Below are 20015 nucleotides of genomic sequence, written 5' to 3'. Positions count from 1 at the left end.
CCTGGCCGGGGCTGCATTGGACCCCGACCACCCTGGCGTGTGGACTGGCTAAAAATCGGCCATTAGATATTGGATTCCAGCTTCCTGGAGGTCATTTCACTAATGAGTGCACCGGAAAGAGTTTCCTAATCCATCTGTGAGGGTGGCAACTGAAAGAGAATTTTAAAGCTGACAGAATAGGCGAGGGAAGGCATAGGAGATTTCCACACCCAGCAAGGAAGACTTTCCCGAAATGGAAGGAAGAAACGAGCAAACAGAGACACCGGTAGCCCGCCCGGAAAAGAGTCTGCCCCCGAGAGAAAGCACCCTGACCAGGTTCACCCGTGGGTGGGTGGCGAGCTAGCGGCATTCAGAAGAGCGAGGCCCGCAGTCTGTGCGGAAGACACCTGCGCTCGGGTGTGTGTGGCGGCGCGATTCACAAGCAGCTCTAGACGTTAAACCAAGGAGAAGCCAGGGAGTTCCCAACGCCCCAGGTGTCCTCAGCCCACGACTGGCTGCTGTGGGAATGCGAAGCCCGGCTCCTTGTCTCAGAGCGGGGTTCCCAGGAGGATCAGGCTGAAGCTGGGACTTGGCCTCAAAGTGTCCCCTCGCACGGCCACCCCCTTCCCCTTCCTGCTCCTCTACTCCTGGTGCCCCTCCATCCAGGGGCCAGACCTTAAAGAGTCACCGCAAGAGAATCCTGGTCCCAAAGGAGCCTTCTGGGGGACCGGTGCTGAGAGAGGTTGTGGGCATGGCCCGCTGGGGCTCTGCCCGACCCAGGGCTGAGAGATGCCACCTCCCAGCTCTGGGTCCCTGCAGGAAGTGTTGGCAAGCACAGGGCCGGTCCTCCAAAGGCCCAGGTGCAGGGAGCCCAGGCCAAGCAGCCTGTGGAAGAAGCCACTTGCCGTGCCACCCCGGGAACAGGACTGCAGGCCCCGGCCCTTCCCACCTCCTCCTCCTCCTCCTCCTCCTCCTCCTCCCCCCCGGCCCCCCCCCCACAGGGCACAGGGCTCAGAGACACCTCAGACTCTTGCTACCCAAAGTGCAAAGGGCATCAGTTGCTCCTCCAACCCCCCCGCCCAGCAGACCACGTTGTCCAGCCAGCCCCCGGGCCTCCCTGGGGTGCCCAGCACAAAAGTGCAGACACCCACCGGACCCTCAATCTCAGTTTTCGGATGTTTTTGCCACTCTAAGGACCCGCAGGCCAGCTGGGCCTTCGGGCAGGACAGAGAGCCCCGGAATCCGACGTGGAGAGCTGCGTGTACGTCCCCATCAGGAGGCGGTCCCCACCTCCGCGGCTCTCCCCTTGCGGGGAGCGGCAGCCCAGCCGGCAGCCGCAGGGCCTCAGGGAAGACACCAGGCTGGGCCCCCGCGGCACAGCGGGGGCACGTCCCCCGCACTCACGCGACTTAGGGACGGCTGCTGGAGACTGCTGCGGCCACCCTGCTGCCGGGTTTCTGGAGGGCTTCCTGGAAGCAGCGTCCACACCAAGCCCTTGGAAGGCCCAGGCGACGGAGGAGCCGGTCAGGCAGGGGCCGAGGACGGTGAGAGGCCGGGCGGGCGGGAAGGAGCATGTCAGGCAGGGGCAGAGGACGGTGACAGGCCGGGCGGGGAGGAGCCGGTCAGGCGGGGGCCCAGGACAGTGACGGGCCTGGCCGGGGAGGAGTGCGTCAGGCAGGGGCAGAGGAGACGGGGGCTGGGTAAGGGTTAGGGTGACAGTTAGGGCACAATTCACAATCGCAAAGACGTGGAAGCGACCCGAGTGCCCATCCATCCAGGAGTGCATCAATAAAATGTGGCGCGTGGACACCACGGAGTGCCATTCGGCTGTGAGGAGCAGCGGTGAGGGGGCGCCTCTCGTGTTCTCCTGGCCAGAGCTGGAACCCGTTCCAGTAAGCCAGGTAGCCCAAGAATGGACACACGAGCACCACGTGAGCGCGCTCACCAGCAAATTGGTACGAACGGATGGACGCCTAAGTGGACAGAGAGGAATCACCTTCATCGGGTGGGTGTCGGGCGGGTGGGGGGAGGGGAGGGGCATACACATCCATTAGGCATGGGGTGGGTGCGCACCGACTGGGGGATGGGCGCACTTGAAGCTCTGACCCGAGGGGGGAGGCTTGGAGAGGGCAAGGCACCCGACCTTAACATTGGTACCCCCACAATACGCTGGAACAACATGAGAGGTATATGAATAAGAACACAGGGGGGGCCGGGCGCGGTGGCTCACGCCTGTAATCCTAGCTCTCTGGGAGGCCGAGGCGGGCGGATTGCTCCAGGTCAGGAGTTCGAAACCAGCCTGAGCAAGAGCGAGACCCCGTCTCCACTAAAAATAGAGAGAAATTAATTGGCCAACTAATATATATAGAAAAACACAGCCGGGCGTGGTGGTGCATGCCTGTAGTCCCAACTACTCGGGAGGCTGAGGCAGCAGGATTGCTTGAGCCCGGAGATTGAGGTTGCTGTGAGCTAGGCTGACGCCATGGCACTCACTCTAGCCTGGGCAGCAAAACGAGACTCTGTCTCAAAAAAAAAAAAAAAAAAAAAGAACACAGGGGGGAGGGGGGCACGGGCAACACATGTCACCTGAATACTTGTACTCCCATCATCTGCTTGAAGAGAGAGAGAAAAGAAAATGCAATCCTAGAGGTAAGAGACACTTTTTAAAAATAATGAATCCGAAGAGAAAAGTAAAAGGAGGCCTGTGGAGCAGGTCTGGGTGTGACTCCGGATCCCCCAACATCAGGTGCCACCACCAAAGATTCCTGCGTGTAGCCCATAGAACCCCAAAAGCAACGGGACGAGTTCTGGTCACATACTCCCTCAAAATGACATCCTGGCCTTCTTCTGGAACTCCCTCCCCTCTCAGACTCTCAAGGTTTCCTCCAGCGTGTCGGTTCCCACAGAGCAGACCTTTGGTCTGAGACCTGACAGTCCAGATGCCACGCATGCTGCCGCGTGGCGGTGGTGTCGCGGCTTGGGACAAGAGGAGGCCCCACGGTGCGGGCTAGGGCGCCAGGCACCGCGGGCGGGCGCTGAGGGTGGGGGTGACCCCCACCCCCGGCCGCCGCCGCGCTCCCAGAAAGGGGACAGAACAAGAGGCAAAAAAAAAAAAAAAAAAAAAAAAGCAGCAGCCTGTGGCACCCGGTATTCCCAGGCGGTCTCCCATCCAAGTACTAACCAGGCCCGACCCTGCTTAGCTTCCGAGACCAGACGAGATCGGGGGCGTTCAGGGTGGTGTGGCCCTAGACGGCGGCGGAGGGCGCCCCTGCCCCGCTCGAGAAGCCGAGCCTCTCTGGGCTTCCCCGCCGCCACCTCCCACCCCAGGCCCCGCGCCGGGCCGGGCCGGTTGAGTTCGCCGGGACGGGGGTGATGGGCGGGGCGGGGCGGGGCGGGGCGGGGGGCTGTCTCTCTATACACACACACACACACTCACACTCACTCACACTCACACAAGATGCGCCTCCACGGCTGGACTCGCCAAGGTGGAGCCCTCCCAGCCCCCCTCGTCTCCTCGCCCGGCCTCCTTCACCTACCCGCTGCCCACCCCCAGCGCGTCGCTGCCTGCCGCTGACTGCGCACGCGCGGGACGCTCGCCCTTTGACCCCAGCCAGGGGCCGCCCTCCCCCACAACCCCTTTCAGCTGCGCCCCCCCCTCGCCCTGTGGGTGGGCTGCCGCCTATTCCCCCGGGCCAGGGCTGGGGCACAGCCAGTGTATGGGGCGTCTCTCTCTGGGGATGTGTCCCATGGGTGGGGTGGGGTGGCGTGGTTTGGGGGGCGCTGAAGAAATCAGTCCCCTCCATCTCCTACCTCTGGAAAACGCCCAAGCCCGTGGAGAACTGCCGGCACCGCTTCGTGGGGGCCGGGACCCTCCTCCGTGTCCTCCTGTGGCCCAGTCCAAGGGGCCTGGGCCTGGCCGGGGCTGCATTGGACCCCGACCACCCTGGCGTGTGGACTGGCTAAAAATCGGCCATTAGATATTGGATTCCAGCTTCCTGGAGGTCATTTCACTAATGAGTGCACCGGAAAGAGTTTCCTAATCCATCTGTGAGGGTGGCAACTGAAAGAGAATTTTAAAGCTGACAGAATAGGCGAGGGAAGGCATAGGAGATTTCCACACCCAGCAAGGAAGACTTTCCCGAAATGGAAGGAAGAAACGAGCAAACAGAGACACCGGTAGCCCGCCCGGAAAAGAGTCTGCCCCCGAGAGAAAGCACCCTGACCAGGTTCACCCGTGGGTGGGTGGCGAGCTAGCGGCATTCAGAAGAGCGAGGCCCGCAGTCTGTGCGGAAGACACCTGCGCTCGGGTGTGTGTGGCGGCGCGATTCACAAGCAGCTCTAGACGTTAAACCAAGGAGAAGCCAGGGAGTTCCCAACGCCCCAGGTGTCCTCAGCCCACGACTGGCTGCTGTGGGAATGCGAAGCCCGGCTCCTTGTCTCAGAGCGGGGTTCCCAGGAGGATCAGGCTGAAGCTGGGACTTGGCCTCAAAGTGTCCCCTCGCACGGCCACCCCCTTCCCCTTCCTGCTCCTCTACTCCTGGTGCCCCTCCATCCAGGGGCCAGACCTTAAAGAGTCACCGCAAGAGAATCCTGGTCCCAAAGGAGCCTTCTGGGGGACCGGTGCTGAGAGAGGTTGTGGGCATGGCCCGCTGGGGCTCTGCCCGACCCAGGGCTGAGAGATGCCACCTCCCAGCTCTGGGTCCCTGCAGGAAGTGTTGGCAAGCACAGGGCCGGTCCTCCAAAGGCCCAGGTGCAGGGAGCCCAGGCCAAGCAGCCTGTGGAAGAAGCCACTTGCCGTGCCACCCCGGGAACAGGACTGCAGGCCCCGGCCCTTCCCACCTCCTCCTCCTCCTCCTCCTCCTCCTCCTCCCCCCCGGCCCCCCCCCCACAGGGCACAGGGCTCAGAGACACCTCAGACTCTTGCTACCCAAAGTGCAAAGGGCATCAGTTGCTCCTCCAACCCCCCCGCCCAGCAGACCACGTTGTCCAGCCAGCCCCCGGGCCTCCCTGGGGTGCCCAGCACAAAAGTGCAGACACCCACCGGACCCTCAATCTCAGTTTTCGGATGTTTTTGCCACTCTAAGGACCCGCAGGCCAGCTGGGCCTTCGGGCAGGACAGAGAGCCCCGGAATCCGACGTGGAGAGCTGCGTGTACGTCCCCATCAGGAGGCGGTCCCCACCTCCCCGGCTCTCCCCTTGCGGGGAGCGGCAGCCCAGCCGGCAGCCGCAGGGCCTCAGGGAAGACACCAGGCTGGGCCCCCGCGGCACAGCGGGGGCACGTCCCCCGCACTCACGCGACTTAGGGACGGCTGCTGGAGACTGCTGCGGCCACCCTGCTGCCGGGTTTCTGGAGGGCTTCCTGGAAGCAGCGTCCACACCAAGCCCTTGGAAGGCCCAGGCGACGGAGGAGCCGGTCAGGCAGGGGCCGAGGACGGTGAGAGGCCGGGCGGGCGGGAAGGAGCATGTCAGGCAGGGGCAGAGGACGGTGACAGGCCGGGCGGGGAGGAGCCGGTCAGGCGGGGGCCCAGGACAGTGACGGGCCTGGCCGGGGAGGAGTGCGTCAGGCAGGGGCAGAGGAGACGGGGGCTGGGTAAGGGTTAGGGTGACAGTTAGGGCACAATTCACAATCGCAAAGACGTGGAAGCGACCCGAGTGCCCATCCATCCAGGAGTGCATCAATAAAATGTGGCGCGTGGACACCACGGAGTGCCATTCGGCTGTGAGGAGCAGCGGTGAGGGGGCGCCTCTCGTGTTCTCCTGGCCAGAGCTGGAACCCGTTCCAGTAAGCCAGGTAGCCCAAGAATGGACACACGAGCACCACGTGAGCGCGCTCACCAGCAAATTGGTACGAACGGATGGACGCCTAAGTGGACAGAGAGGAATCACCTTCATCGGGTGGGTGTCGGGCGGGTGGGGGGAGGGGAGGGGCATACACATCCATTAGGCATGGGGTGGGTGCGCACCGACTGGGGGATGGGCGCACTTGAAGCTCTGACCCGAGGGGGGAGGCTTGGAGAGGGCAAGGCACCCGACCTTAACATTGGTACCCCCACAATACGCTGGAACAACATGAGAGGTATATGAATAAGAACACAGGGGGGGCCGGGCGCGGTGGCTCACGCCTGTAATCCTAGCTCTCTGGGAGGCCGAGGCGGGCGGATTGCTCCAGGTCAGGAGTTCGAAACCAGCCTGAGCAAGAGCGAGACCCCGTCTCCACTAAAAATAGAGAGAAATTAATTGGCCAACTAATATATATAGAAAAACACAGCCGGGCGTGGTGGTGCATGCCTGTAGTCCCAACTACTCGGGAGGCTGAGGCAGCAGGATTGCTTGAGCCCGGAGATTGAGGTTGCTGTGAGCTAGGCTGACGCCATGGCACTCACTCTAGCCTGGGCAGCAAAACGAGACTCTGTCTCAAAAAAAAAAAAAAAAAAAAGAACACAGGGGGGAGGGGGGCACGGGCAACACATGTCACCTGAATACTTGTACTCCCATCATCTGCTTGAAGAGAGAGAGAAAAGAAAATGCAATCCTAGAGGTAAGAGACACTTTTTAAAAATAATGAATCCGAAGAGAAAAGTAAAAGGAGGCCTGTGGAGCAGGTCTGGGTGTGACTCCGGATCCCCCAACATCAGGTGCCACCACCAAAGATTCCTGCGTGTAGCCCATAGAACCCCAAAAGCAACGGGACGAGTTCTGGTCACATACTCCCTCAAAATGACATCCTGGCCTTCTTCTGGAACTCCCTCCCCTCTCAGACTCTCAAGGTTTCCTCCAGCGTGTCGGTTCCCACAGAGCAGACCTTTGGTCTGAGACCTGACAGTCCAGATGCCACGCATGCTGCCGCGTGGCGGCGGTGTCGCGGCTTGGGACAAGAGGAGGCCCCACGGTGCGGGCTGGGGCGCCAGGCACCGCGGGCGGGCGCTGAGGGTGGGGGTGACCCCCACCCCGGGCCGCCGCCGCGCTCCCAGAAAGGGGACAGAACAAGAGGCAAAAAAAAAAAAAAAAAAAAAAAAAAAAGCAGCAGCCTGTGGCACCCGGTATTCCCAGGCGGTCTCCCATCCAAGAACTAACCAGGCCCGACCCTGCTTAGCTTCCGAGACCAGACGAGATCGGGGGCGTTCAGGGTGGTGTGGCCCTAGACGGCGGCGGAGGGCGCCCCTGCCCCGCTCGAGAAGCCGAGCCTCTCTGGGCTTCCCCGCCGCCGCCTCCCGCCCCAGGCCCCGCGCCGGGCCGGGCCGGTTGAGTTCGCCGGGACGGGGGTGATGGGCGGGGCGGGGCGGGGCGGGGCGGGGGGCTGTCTCTCTATACACACACACACACACTCACACTCACTCACACTCACACAAGATGCGCCTCCACGGCTGGACTCGCCAAGGTGGAGCCCTCCCAGCCCCCCTCGTCTCATCGCCCGGCCTCCTTCACCTACCCGCTGCCCACCCCCAGCGCGTCGCTGCCTGCCGCTGACTGCGCACGCGCGGGACGCTCGCCCTTTGACCCCAGCCAGGGGCCGCCCTCCCCCACAACCCCTTTCAGCTGCGCCCCCCCCCTCGCCCTGTGGGTGGGCTGCCGCCTATTCCCCCGGGCCAGGGCTGGGGCACAGCCAGTGTATGGGGCGTCTCTCTCTGGGGATGTGTCCCATGGGTGGGGTGGGGTGGCGTGGTTTGGGGGGCGCTGAAGAAATCAGTCCCCTCCATCTCCTACCTCTGGAAAACGCCCAAGCCCGTGGAGAACTGCCGGCACCGCTTCGTGGGGGCCGGGACCCTCCTCCGTGTCCTCCTGTGGCCCAGTCCAAGGGGCCTGGGCCTGGCCGGGGCTGCATTGGACCCCGACCACCCTGGCGTGTGGACTGGCTAAAAATCGGCCATTAGATATTGGATTCCAGCTTCCTGGAGGTCATTTCACTAATGAGTGCACTGGAAAGAGTTTCCTAATCCATCTGTGAGGGTGGCAACTGAAAGAGAATTTTAAAGCTGACAGAATAGGCGAGGGAAGGCATAGGAGATTTCCACACCCAGCAAGGAAGACTTTCCCGAAATGGAAGGAAGAAACGAGCAAACAGAGACACCGGTAGCCCGCCCGGAAAAGAGTCTGCCCCCGAGAGAAAGCACCCTGACCAGGTTCACCCGTGGGTGGGTGGCGAGCTAGCGGCATTCAGAAGAGCGAGGCCCGCAGTCTGTGCGGAAGACACCTGCGCTCGGGTGTGTGTGGCGGCGCGATTCACAAGCAGCTCTAGACGTTAAACCAAGGAGAAGCCAGGGAGTTCCCAACGCCCCAGGTGTCCTCAGCCCACGACTGGCTGCTGTGGGAATGCGAAGCCCGGCTCCTTGTCTCAGAGCGGGGTTCCCAGGAGGATCAGGCTGAAGCTGGGACTTGGCCTCAAAGTGTCCCCTCGCACGGCCACGCCCTTCCCCTTCCTGCTCCTCTACTCCTGGTGCCCCTCCATCCAGGGGCCAGACCTTAAAGAGTCACCGCAAGAGAATCCTGGTCCCAAAGGAGCCTTCTGGGGGACCGGTGCTGAGAGAGGTTGTGGGCATGGCCCGCTGGGGCTCTGCCCGACCCAGGGCTGAGAGATGCCACCTCCCAGCTCTGGATCCCTGCAGGAAGTGTTGGCAAGCACAGGGCCGGTCCTCCAAAGGCCCAGGTGCAGGGAGCCCAGGCCAAGCAGCCTGTGGAAGAAGCCACTTGCCGTGCCACCCCGGGAACAGGACTGCAGGCCCCGGCCCTTCCCACCTCCTCCTCCTCCTCCTCCTCCTCCTCCTCCCCCCCGGCCCCCCCCCACAGGGCACAGGGCTCAGAGACACCTCAGACTCTTGCTACCCAAAGTGCAAAGGGCATCAGTTGCTCCTCCAACCCCCCTCCCCCCGCCCAGCAGACCACGTTGTCCAGCCAGCCCCCGGGCCTCCCTGGGGTGCCCAGCACAAAAGTGCAGACACCCACCGGACCCTCAATCTCAGTTTTCGGATGTTTTTGCCACTCTAAGGACCCGCAGGCCAGCTGGGCCTTCGGGCAGGACAGAGAGCCCCGGAATCCGACGTGGAGAGCTGCGTGTACGTCCCCATCAGGAGGCGGTCCCCACCTCCGCGGCTCTCCCCTTGCGGGGAGCGGCAGCCCAGCCGGCAGCCCCAGGGCCTCAGGGAAGACACCAGGCTGGGCCCCCCCGCGGCACAGCGGGGGCACGTCCCCCGCACTCACGCGACTTAGGGACGGCTGCTGGAGACTGCTGCGGCCACCCTGCTGCCGGGTTTCTGGAGGGCTTCCTGGAAGCAGCGTCCACACCAAGCCCTTGGAAGGCCCAGGCGACGGAGGAGCCGGTCAGGCAGGGGCCGAGGACGGTGAGAGGCCGGGCGGGCGGGAAGGAGCATGTCAGGCAGGGGCAGAGGACGGTGACCGGCCGGGCGGGGAGGAGCCGGTCAGGCGGGGGCCCAGGACAGTGACGGGCCTGGCCGGGGAGGAGTGCGTCAGGCAGGGGCAGAGGAGACGGGCTGGGTAAGGGTTAGGGTTACAGTTAGGGCACAATTCACAATCGCAAAGACGTGGAAGCGACCCGAGTGCCCATCCATCCAGGAGTGCATCAATAAAATGTGGCGCGTGGACACCACGGAGTGCCATTCGGCTGTGAGGAGCAGCGGTGAGAGGGCGCCTCTCGTGTTCTCCTGGCCAGAGCTGGAACCCGTTCCAGTAAGCCAAGTATCCCAAGAATGGACACACGAGCACCACGTGAGCGCGCTCACCAGCAAATTGGTACGAACGGATGGACACCTAAGTGGACGGAGAGGAATCACCTTCATCGGGTGGGTGTCGGGCGGGTGGGGGGAGGGGAGGGGCATACACATCCATTAGGCATGGGGTGGGTGCGCACCGACTGGGGGATGGGCGCACTTGAAGCTCTGACCCGAGGGGGGAGGCTTGGAGAGGGCAAGGCACCCGACCTTAACATTGGTACCCCCACAATACGCTGGAACAACATGAGAGGTATATGAATAAGAACACAGGGGGGGGCCGGGCGCGGTGGCTCACGCCTGTAATCCTAGCTCTCTGGGAGGCCGAGGCGGGCGGATTGCTCCAGGTCAGGAGTTCGAAACCAGCCTGAGCAAGAGCGAGACCCCGTCTCTACTAAAAATAGAAAGAAATTAATTGGCCAACTAATATATATAGAAAAACACAGCCGGGCGTGGTGGTGCATGCCTGTAGTCCCAACTACTCGGGAGGCTGAGGCAGCAGGATTGCTTGAGCCCGGAGATTGAGGTTGCTGTGAGCTAGGCTGACGCCATGGCACTCACTCTAGCCTGGGCAGCAAAACGAGACTCTGTCTCAAAAAAAAAAAAAAAAAAAAAAGAACACAGGGGGGAGGGGGGCACGGGCAACACATGTCACCTGAATACTTGTACTCCCATCATCTGCTTGAAAAGAGAGAGAAAAGAAAATGCAATCTTAGAGGTAAGAGACACTTTTTAAACATAATGAATCCGAAGAGAAAAGTAAAAGGAGGCCTGTGGAGCAGGTCTGGGTGTGACTCCGGATCCCCCAACATCAGGTGCCACCACCAAAGATTCCTGCGTGTAGCCCATAGAACCCCAAAAGCAACGGGACGAGTTCTGGTCACGTACTCCCTCAAAATGACATCCTGGCCTTCTTCTGGAACTCCCTCCCCTCTCAGACTCTCAAGGTTTCCTCCAGCGTGTCGGTTCCCACAGAGCAGACCTTTGGTCTGAGACCTGACAGTCCAGATGCCACGCATGCTGCCGCGTGGCGGCGGTGTCGCGGCTTGGGACAAGAGGAGGCCCCACGGTGCGGGCTGGGGCGCCAGGCACCGCGCGGGCGCTGAGGGTGGGGGTGACCCCCACCCCGGGCCGCCGCCGCGCTCCCAGAAAGGGGACAGAACAAGAGGCAAAAAAAAAAAAAAAAAAAAAAGCAGCAGCCTGTGGCACCCGGTATTCCCAGGCGGTCTCCCATCCAAGTACTAACCAGGCCCGACCCTGCTTAGCTTCCGAGACCAGACGAGATCGGGGGCGTTCAGGGTGGTGTGGCCCTAGACGGCGGCGGAGGGCGCCCCTGCCCCGCTCAAGAAGCCGAGCCTCTCTGGGCTTCCCCGCCGCCGCCTCCCGCCCCAGGCCCCGCGCCGGGCCGGGCCGGTTGAGTTCTCCGGCCGGCCGGGTCCCGCGGGCTCCCAGGGACGGGGGTGATGGGCGGGGCGGGGCGGGGGGCTGTCTCTCTATACACACACACACACACTCACACTCACTCACACTCACACAAGATGCGCCTCCACGGCTGGACTCGCCAAGGTGGAGCCCTCCCAGCCCCCCTCGTCTCCTCGCCCGGCCTCCTTCACCTACCCGCTGCCCACCCCCAGCGCGTCGCTGCCTGCCGCTGACTGCGCACGCGCGGGACGCTCGCCCTTTGACCCCAGCCAGGGGCCGCCCTCCCCCACAACCCCTTTCAGCTGCGCCCCCCCCCCTCGCCCTGTGGGTGGGCTGCCGCCTATTCCCCCGGGCCAGGGCTGGGGCACAGCCAGTGTATGGGGCGTCTCTCTCTGGGGATGTGTCCCATGGGTGGGGTGGGGTGGCGTGGTTTGGGGGGCGCTGAAGAAATCAGTCCCCTCCATCTCCTACCTCTGGAAAACGCCCAAGCCCGTGGAGAACTGCCGGCACCGCTTCGTGGGGGCCGGGACCCTCCTCCGTGTCCTCCGGTGGCCCAGTCCAAGGGGCCTGGGCCTGGCCGGGGCTGCATTGGACCCCGACCACCCTGGCGTGTGGACTGGCTAAAAATCGGCCATTAGATATTGGATTCCAGCTTCCTGGAGGTCATTTCACTAATGAGTGCACCGGAAAGAGTTTCCTAATCCATCTGTGAGGGTGGCAACTGAAAGAGAATTTTAAAGCTGACAGAATAGGCGAGGGAAGGCATAGGAGATTTCCACACCCAGCAAGGAAGCCTTTCCCGAAATGGAAGAAAGAAACGAGCAAACAGAGACACCGGTAGCCCGCCCGGAAAAGAGTCTGCCCCTTAGAGAAAGCACCCTGACCAGGTTCACCCGTGGGTGGGTGGCGAGCTAGCGGCATTCAGAAGAGCGAGGCCCGCAGTCTGTGCGGAAGACACCTGCGCTCGGGTGTGTGTGGCGGCGCGATTCACAAGCAGCTCTAGATGTTAAACCAAGGAGAAGCCAGGGAGTTCCCAACGCCCCAGGTGTCCTCAGCCCACGACTGGCTGCTGTGGGAATGCGAAGCCCGGCTCCTTGTCTCAGAGCGGGGTTCCCAGGAGGATCAGGCTGAAGCTGGGACTTGGCCTCAAAGTGTCCCCTCGCATGGCCACCCCCTTCCCCTTCCTGCTCCTCTACTCCTGGTGCCCCTCCATCCAGGGGCCAGACCTTAAAGAGTCACCGCAAGAGAATCCTGGTCCCAAAGGAGCCTTCTGGGGGACCGGTGCTGAGAGAGGTTGTGGGCATGGCCCGCTGGGGCTCTGCCCGACCCAGGGCTGAGAGATGCCACCTCCCAGCTCTGGGTCCCTGCAGGAAGTGTTGGCAAGCACAGGGCCGGTCCTCCAAAGGCCCAGGTGCAGGGAGCCCAGGCCAAGCAGCCTGTGGAAGAAGCCACTTGCCGTGCCACCCCGGGAACAGGACTGCAGGCCCCGGCCCTTCCCACCTCCTCCTCCTCCTCCTCCTCCTCCTCCCCCCCGCCCCCCCCCCACAGGGCACAGGGCTCAGAGACACCTCAGACTCTTGCTACCCAAAGTGCAAAGGGCATCAGTTGCTCCTCCAACCCCCCTCCCCCCGCCCAGCAGACCACGTTGTCCAGCCAGCCCCCGGGCCTCCCTGGGGTGCCCAGCACAAAAGTGCAGACACCCACCGGACCCTCAATCTCAGTTTTCGGATGTTTTTGCCACTCTAAGGACCCGCAGGCCAGCTGGGCCTTCGGGCAGGACAGAGAGCCCCGGAATCCGACGTGGAGAGCTGCGTGTACGTCCCCATCAGGAGGCGGTCCCCACCTCCGCGGCTCTCCCCTTGCGGGGAGCGGCAGCCCAGCCGGCAGCCCCAGGGCCTCAGGGAAGACACCAGGCTGGGCCCCCCCGCGGCACAGCGGGGGCACGTCCCCCGCACTCACGCGACTTAGGGACGGCTGCTGGAGACTGCTGCGGCCACCCTGCTGCCGGGTTTCTGGAGGGCTTCCTGGAAGCAGCGTCCACACCAAGCCCTTGGAAGGCCCAGGCGACGGAGGAGCCGGTCAGGCAGGGGCCGAGGACGGTGAGAGGCCGGGCGGGCGGGAAGGAGCATGTCAGGCAGGGGCAGAGGACGGTGACCGGCCGGGCGGGGAGGAGCCGGTCAGGCGGGGGCCCAGGACAGTGACGGGCCTGGCCGGGGAGGAGTGCGTCAGGCAGGGGCAGAGGAGACGGGCTGGGTAAGGGTTAGGGTTACAGTTAGGGCACAATTCACAATCGCAAAGACGTGGAAGCGACCCGAGTGCCCATCCATCCAGGAGTGCATCAATAAAATGTGGCGCGTGGACACCACGGAGTGCCATTCGGCTGTGAGGAGCAGCGGTGAGAGGGCGCCTCTCGTGTTCTCCTGGCCAGAGCTGGAACCCGTTCCAGTAAGCCAAGTATCCCAAGAATGGACACACGAGCACCACGTGAGCGCGCTCACCAGCAAATTGGTACGAACGGGTGGACACCTAAGTGGACGGAGAGGAATCACCTTCATCGGGTGGGTGTCGGGCGGGTGGGGGGAGGGGAGGGGCATACACATCCATTAGGCATGGGGTGGGTGCGCACCGACTGGGGGATGGGCGCACTTGAAGCTCTGACCCGAGGGGGGAGGCTTGGAGAGGGCAAGGCACCCGACCTTAACATTGGTACCCCCACAATACGCTGGAACAACATGAGAGGTATATGAATAAGAACACAGGGGGGGGCCGGGCGCGGTGGCTCACGCCTGTAATCCTAGCTCTCTGGGAGGCCGAGGCGGGCGGATTGCTCCAGGTCAGGAGTTCGAAACCAGCCTGAGCAAGAGCGAGACCCCGTCTCTACTAAAAATAGAAAGAAATTAATTGGCCAACTAATATATATAGAAAAACACAGCCGGGCGTGGTGGTGCATGCCTGTAGTCCCAACTACTCGGGAGGCTGAGGCAGCAGGATTGCTTGAGCCCGGAGATTGAGGTTGCTGTGAGCTAGGCTGACGCCATGGCACTCACTCTAGCCTGGGCAGCAAAACGAGACTCTGTCTCAAAAAAAAAAAAAAAAAAAAAGAACACAGGGGGGAGGGGGGCACGGGCAACACATGTCACCTGAATACTTGTACTCCCATCATCTGCTTGAAAAGAGAGAGAAAAGAAAATGCAATCTTAGAGGTAAGAGACACTTTTTAAACATAATGAATCCGAAGAGAAAAGTAAAAGGAGGCCTGTGGAGCAGGTCTGGGTGTGACTCCGGATCCCCCAACATCAGGTGCCACCACCAAAGATTCCTGCGTGTAGCCCATAGAACCCCAAAAGCAACGGGACGAGTTCTGGTCACGTACTCCCTCAAAATGACATCCTGGCCTTCTTCTGGAACTCCCTCCCCTCTCAGACTCTCAAGGTTTCCTCCAGCGTGTCGGTTCCCACAGAGCAGACCTTTGGTCTGAGACCTGACAGTCCAGATGCCACGCATGCTGCCGCGTGGCGGCGGTGTCGCGGCTTGGGACAAGAGGAGGCCCCACGGTGCGGGCTGGGGCGCCAGGCACCGCGCGGGCGCTGAGGGTGGGGGTGACCCCCACCCCGGGCCGCCGCCGCGCTCCCAGAAAGGGGACAGAACAAGAGGCAAAAAAAAAAAAAAAAAAAAAGCAGCAGCCTGTGGCACCCGGTATTCCCAGGCGGTCTCCCATCCAAGTACTAACCAGGCCCGACCCTGCTTAGCTTCCGAGACCAGACGAGATCGGGGGCGTTCAGGGTGGTGTGGCCCTAGACGGCGGCGGAGGGCGCCCCTGCCCCGCTCAAGAAGCCGAGCCTCTCTGGGCTTCCCCGCCGCCGCCTCCCGCCCCAGGCCCCGCGCCGGGCCGGGCCGGTTGAGTTCTCCGGCCGGCCGGGTCCCGCGGGCTCCCAGGGACGGGGGTGATGGGCGGGGCGGGGCGGGGGGCTGTCTCTCTATACACACACACACACACTCACACTCACTCACACTCACACAAGATGCGCCTCCACGGCTGGACTCGCCAAGGTGGAGCCCTCCCAGCCCCCCTCGTCTCCTCGCCCGGCCTCCTTCACCTACCCGCTGCCCACCCCCAGCGCGTCGCTGCCTGCCGCTGACTGCGCACGCGCGGGACGCTCGCCCTTTGACCCCAGCCAGGGGCCGCCCTCCCCCACAACCCCTTTCAGCTGCGCCCCCCCCCTCGCCCTGTGGGTGGGCTGCCGCCTATTCCCCCGGGCCAGGGCTGGGGCACAGCCAGTGTATGGGGCGTCTCTCTCTGGGGATGTGTCCCATGGGTGGGGTGGGGTGGCGTGGTTTGGGGGGCGCTGAAGAAATCAGTCCCCTCCATCTCCTACCTCTGGAAAACGCCCAAGCCCGTGGAGAACTGCCGGCACCGCTTCGTGGGGGCCGGGACCCTCCTCCGTGTCCTCCGGTGGCCCAGTCCAAGGGGCCTGGGCCTGGCCGGGGCTGCATTGGACCCCGACCACCCTGGCGTGTGGACTCGCTAAAAATCGGCCATTAGATATTAGATTCCAGCTTCCTGGAGGTCATTTCACTAATGAGTGCACCGGAAAGAGTTTCCTAATCCATCTGTGAGGGTGGCAACTGAAAGAGAATTTTAAAGCTGACAGAATAGGCGAGGGAAGGCATAGGAGATTTCCACACCCAGCAAGGAAGCCTTTCCCGAAATGGAAGAAAGAAACGAGCAAACAGAGACACCGGTAGCCCGCCCGGAAAAGAGTCTGCCCCTTAGAGAAAGCACCCTGACCAGGTTCACCCGTGGGTGGGTGGCGAGCTAGCGGCATTCAGAAGAGCGAGGCCCGCAGTCTGTGCGGAAGACACCTGCGCTCGGGTGTGTGTGGCGGCGCGATTCACAAGCAGCTCTAGATGTTAAACCAAGGAGAAGCCAGGGAGTTCCCAACGCCCCAGGTGTCCTCAGCCCACGACTGGCTGCTGTGGGAATGCGAAGCCCGGCTCCTTGTCTCAGAGCGGGGTTCCCAGGAGGATCAGGCTGAAGCTGGGACTTGGCCTCAAAGTGTCCCCTCGCATGGCCACCCCCTTCCCCTTCCTGCTCCTCTACTCCTGGTGCCCCTCCATCCAGGGGCCAGACCTTAAAGAGTCACCGCAAGAGAATCCTGGTCCCAAAGGAGCCTTCTGGGGGACCGGTGCTGAGAGAGGTTGTGGGCATGGCCCGCTGGGGCTCTGCCCGACCCAGGGCTGAGAGATGCCACCTCCCAGCTCTGGGTCCCTGCAGGAAGTGTTGGCAAGCACAGGGCCGGTCCTCCAAAGGCCCAGGTGCAGGGAGCCCAGGCCAAGCAGCCTGTGGAAGAAGCCACTTGCCGTGCCACCCCGGGAACAGGACTGCAGGCCCCGGCCCTTCCCACCTCCTCCTCCTCCTCCTCCTCCTCCTCCTCCCCCCCGCCCCCCCCCCACAGGGCACAGGGCTCAGAGACACCTCAGACTCTTGCTACCCAAAGTGCAAAGGGCATCAGTTGCTCCTCCAACCCCCCCGCCCAGCAGACCACGTTGTCCAGCCAGCCCCCGGGCCTCCCTGGGGTGCCCAGCACAAAAGTGCAGACACCCACCGGACCCTCAATCTCAGTTTTCGGATGTTTTTGCCACTCTAAGGACCCGCAGGCCAGCTGGGCCTTCGGGCAGGACAGAGAGCCCCGGAATCCGACGTGGAGAGCTGCGTGTACGTCCCCATCAGGAGGCGGTCCCCACCTCCGCGGCTCTCCCCTTGCGGGGAGCGGCAGCCCAGCCGGCAGCCCCAGGGCCTCAGGGAAGACACCAGGCTGGGCCCCCCCGCGGCACAGCGGGGGCACGTCCCCCGCACTCACGCGACTTAGGGACGGCTGCTGGAGACTGCTGCGGCCACCCTGCTGCCGGGTTTCTGGAGGGCTTCCTGGAAGCAGCGTCCACACCAAGCCCTTGGAAGGCCCAGGCGACGGAGGAGCCGGTCAGGCAGGGGCCGAGGACGGTGAGAGGCCGGGCGGGCGGGAAGGAGCATGTCAGGCAGGGGCAGAGGACGGTGACCGGCCGGGCGGGGAGGAGCCGGTCAGGCGGGGGCCCAGGACAGTGACGGGCCTGGCCGGGGAGGAGTGCGTCAGGCAGGGGCAGAGGAGACGGGCTGGGTAAGGGTTAGGGTTACAGTTAGGGCACAATTCACAATCGCAAAGACGTGGAAGCGACCCGAGTGCCCATCCATCCAGGAGTGCATCAATAAAATGTGGCGCGTGGACACCACGGAGTGCCATTCGGCTGTGAGGAGCAGCGGTGAGAGGGCGCCTCTCGTGTTCTCCTGGCCAGAGCTGGAACCCGTTCCAGTAAGCCAAGTATCCCAAGAATGGACACACGAGCACCACGTGAGCGCGCTCACCAGCAAATTGGTACGAACGGGTGGACACCTAAGTGGACGGAGAGGAATCACCTTCATCGGGTGGGTGTCGGGCGGGTGGGGGGAGGGGAGGGGCATACACATCCATTAGGCATGGGGTGGGTGCGCACCGACTGGGGGATGGGCGCACTTGAAGCTCTGACCCGAGGGGGGAGGCTTGGAGAGGGCAAGGCACCCGACCTTAACATTGGTACCCCCACAATACGCTGGAACAACATGAGAGGTATATGAATAAGAACACAGGGGGGGGCCGGGCGCGGTGGCTCACGCCTGTAATCCTAGCTCTCTGGGAGGCCGAGGCGGGCGGATTGCTCCAGGTCAGGAGTTCGAAACCAGCCTGAGCAAGAGCGAGACCCCGTCTCTACTAAAAATAGAAAGAAATTAATTGGCCAACTAATATATATAGAAAAACACAGCCGGGCGTGGTGGTGCATGCCTGTAGTCCCAACTACTCGGGAGGCTGAGGCAGCAGGATTGCTTGAGCCCGGAGATTGAGGTTGCTGTGAGCTAGGCTGACGCCATGGCACTCACTCTAGCCTGGGCAGCAAAACGAGACTCTGTCTCAAAAAAAAAAAAAAAAAAAAAGAACACAGGGGGGAGGGGGGCACGGGCAACACATGTCACCTGAATACTTGTACTCCCATCATCTGCTTGAAAAGAGAGAGAAAAGAAAATGCAATCTTAGAGGTAAGAGACACTTTTTAAACATAATGAATCCGAAGAGAAAAGTAAAAGGAGGCCTGTGGAGCAGGTCTGGGTGTGACTCCGGATCCCCCAACATCAGGTGCCACCACCAAAGATTCCTGCGTGTAGCCCATAGAACCCCAAAAGCAACGGGACGAGTTCTGGTCACGTACTCCCTCAAAATGACATCCTGGCCTTCTTCTGGAACTCCCTCCCCTCTCAGACTCTCAAGGTTTCCTCCAGCGTGTCGGTTCCCACAGAGCAGACCTTTGGTCTGAGACCTGACAGTCCAGATGCCACGCATGCTGCCGCGTGGCGGCGGTGTCGCGGCTTGGGACAAGAGGAGGCCCCACGGTGCGGGCTGGGGCGCCAGGCACCGCGCGGGCGCTGAGGGTGGGGGTGACCCCCACCCCGGGCCGCCGCCGCGCTCCCAGAAAGGGGACAGAACAAGAGGCAAAAAAAAAAAAAAAAAAAAAAGCAGCAGCCTGTGGCACCCGGTATTCCCAGGCGGTCTCCCATCCAAGTACTAACCAGGCCCGACCCTGCTTAGCTTCCGAGACCAGACGAGATCGGGGGCGTTCAGGGTGGTGTGGCCCTAGACGGCGGCGGAGGGCGCCCCTGCCCCGCTCAAGAAGCCGAGCCTCTCTGGGCTTCCCCGCCGCCGCCTCCCGCCCCAGGCCCCGCGCCGGGCCGGGCCGGTTGAGTTCTCCGGCCGGCCGGGTCCCGCGGGCTCCCAGGGACGGGGGTGATGGGCGGGGCGGGGCGGGGGGCTGTCTCTCTATACACACACACACACACTCACACTCACTCACACTCACACAAGATGCGCCTCCACGGCTGGACTCGCCAAGGTGGAGCCCTCCCAGCCCCCCTCGTCTCCTCGCCCGGCCTCCTTCACCTACCCGCTGCCCACCCCCAGCGCGTCGCTGCCTGCCGCTGACTGCGCACGCGCGGGACGCTCGCCCTTTGACCCCAGCCAGGGGCCGCCCTCCCCCACAACCCCTTTCAGCTGCGCCCCCCCCCTCGCCCTGTGGGTGGGCTGCCGCCTATTCCCCCGGGCCAGGGCTGGGGCACAGCCAGTGTATGGGGCGTCTCTCTCTGGGGATGTGTCCCATGGGTGGGGTGGGGTGGCGTGGTTTGGGGGGCGCTGAAGAAATCAGTCCCCTCCATCTCCTACCTCTGGAAAACGCCCAAGCCCGTGGAGAACTGCCGGCACCGCTTCGTGGGGGCCGGGACCCTCCTCCGTGTCCTCCGGTGGCCCAGTCCAAGGGGCCTGGGCCTGGCCGGGGCTGCATTGGACCCCGACCACCCTGGCGTGTGGACTCGCTAAAAATCGGCCATTAGATATTAGATTCCAGCTTCCTGGAGGTCATTTCACTAATGAGTGCACCGGAAAGAGTTTCCTAATCCATCTGTGAGGGTGGCAACTGAAAGAGAATTTTAAAGCTGACAGAATAGGCGAGGGAAGGCATAGGAGATTTCCACACCCAGCAAGGAAGCCTTTCCCGAAATGGAAGAAAGAAACGAGCAAACAGAGACACCGGTAGCCCGCCCGGAAAAGAGTCTGCCCCTTAGAGAAAGCACCCTGACCAGGTTCACCCGTGGGTGGGTGGCGAGCTAGCGGCATTCAGAAGAGCGAGGCCCGCAGTCTGTGCGGAAGACACCTGCGCTCGGGTGTGTGTGGCGGCGCGATTCACAAGCAGCTCTAGACGTTAAACCAAGGAGAAGCCAGGGAGTTCCCAACGCCCCAGGTGTCCTCAGCCCACGACTGGCTGCTGTGGGAATGCGAA

The 20015-nt window shown here is 62.7% G+C and overlaps 4 non-coding genes and 1 pseudogene across 4 annotated transcripts; all 5 read right to left on the bottom strand.

Annotated features, from left to right (window-relative positions):
* Positions 1 to 3111: 3111 nt before the first annotated feature.
* On the bottom strand, positions 3112 to 3230 carry LOC142872557 (5S ribosomal RNA). The gene has a single exon (XR_012920814.1). It is a non-coding gene; the product is annotated as a 5S ribosomal RNA (ribosomal RNA).
* Positions 3231 to 7004: 3774 nt separating this feature from the next.
* Positions 7005 to 7123, bottom strand: LOC142872599 (uncharacterized; annotated as a pseudogene).
* Positions 7124 to 10898: 3775 nt separating this feature from the next.
* Positions 10899 to 11017, bottom strand: LOC142872555 (5S ribosomal RNA). Its single transcript, XR_012920812.1, has one exon. It is a non-coding gene; the product is annotated as a 5S ribosomal RNA (ribosomal RNA).
* A 3787-nt stretch (positions 11018 to 14804) lies between these two features.
* LOC142872554 (5S ribosomal RNA) lies at positions 14805 to 14923 on the bottom strand. The gene has a single exon (XR_012920811.1). It is a non-coding gene; the product is annotated as a 5S ribosomal RNA (ribosomal RNA).
* A 3784-nt stretch (positions 14924 to 18707) lies between these two features.
* LOC142872553 (5S ribosomal RNA) lies at positions 18708 to 18826 on the bottom strand. Its single transcript, XR_012920810.1, has one exon. It is a non-coding gene; the product is annotated as a 5S ribosomal RNA (ribosomal RNA).
* Positions 18827 to 20015: the final 1189 nt, after the last annotated feature.

Source organism: Microcebus murinus, chromosome 8 (genome assembly GCF_040939455.1).
Source record: "Microcebus murinus isolate Inina chromosome 8, M.murinus_Inina_mat1.0, whole genome shotgun sequence".
NCBI lineage: Eukaryota > Metazoa > Chordata > Mammalia > Primates > Cheirogaleidae > Microcebus > Microcebus murinus.
Note: the sequence above shows the minus strand (reverse complement) of the source record. Positions and strands in the feature narration are given on the sequence as shown.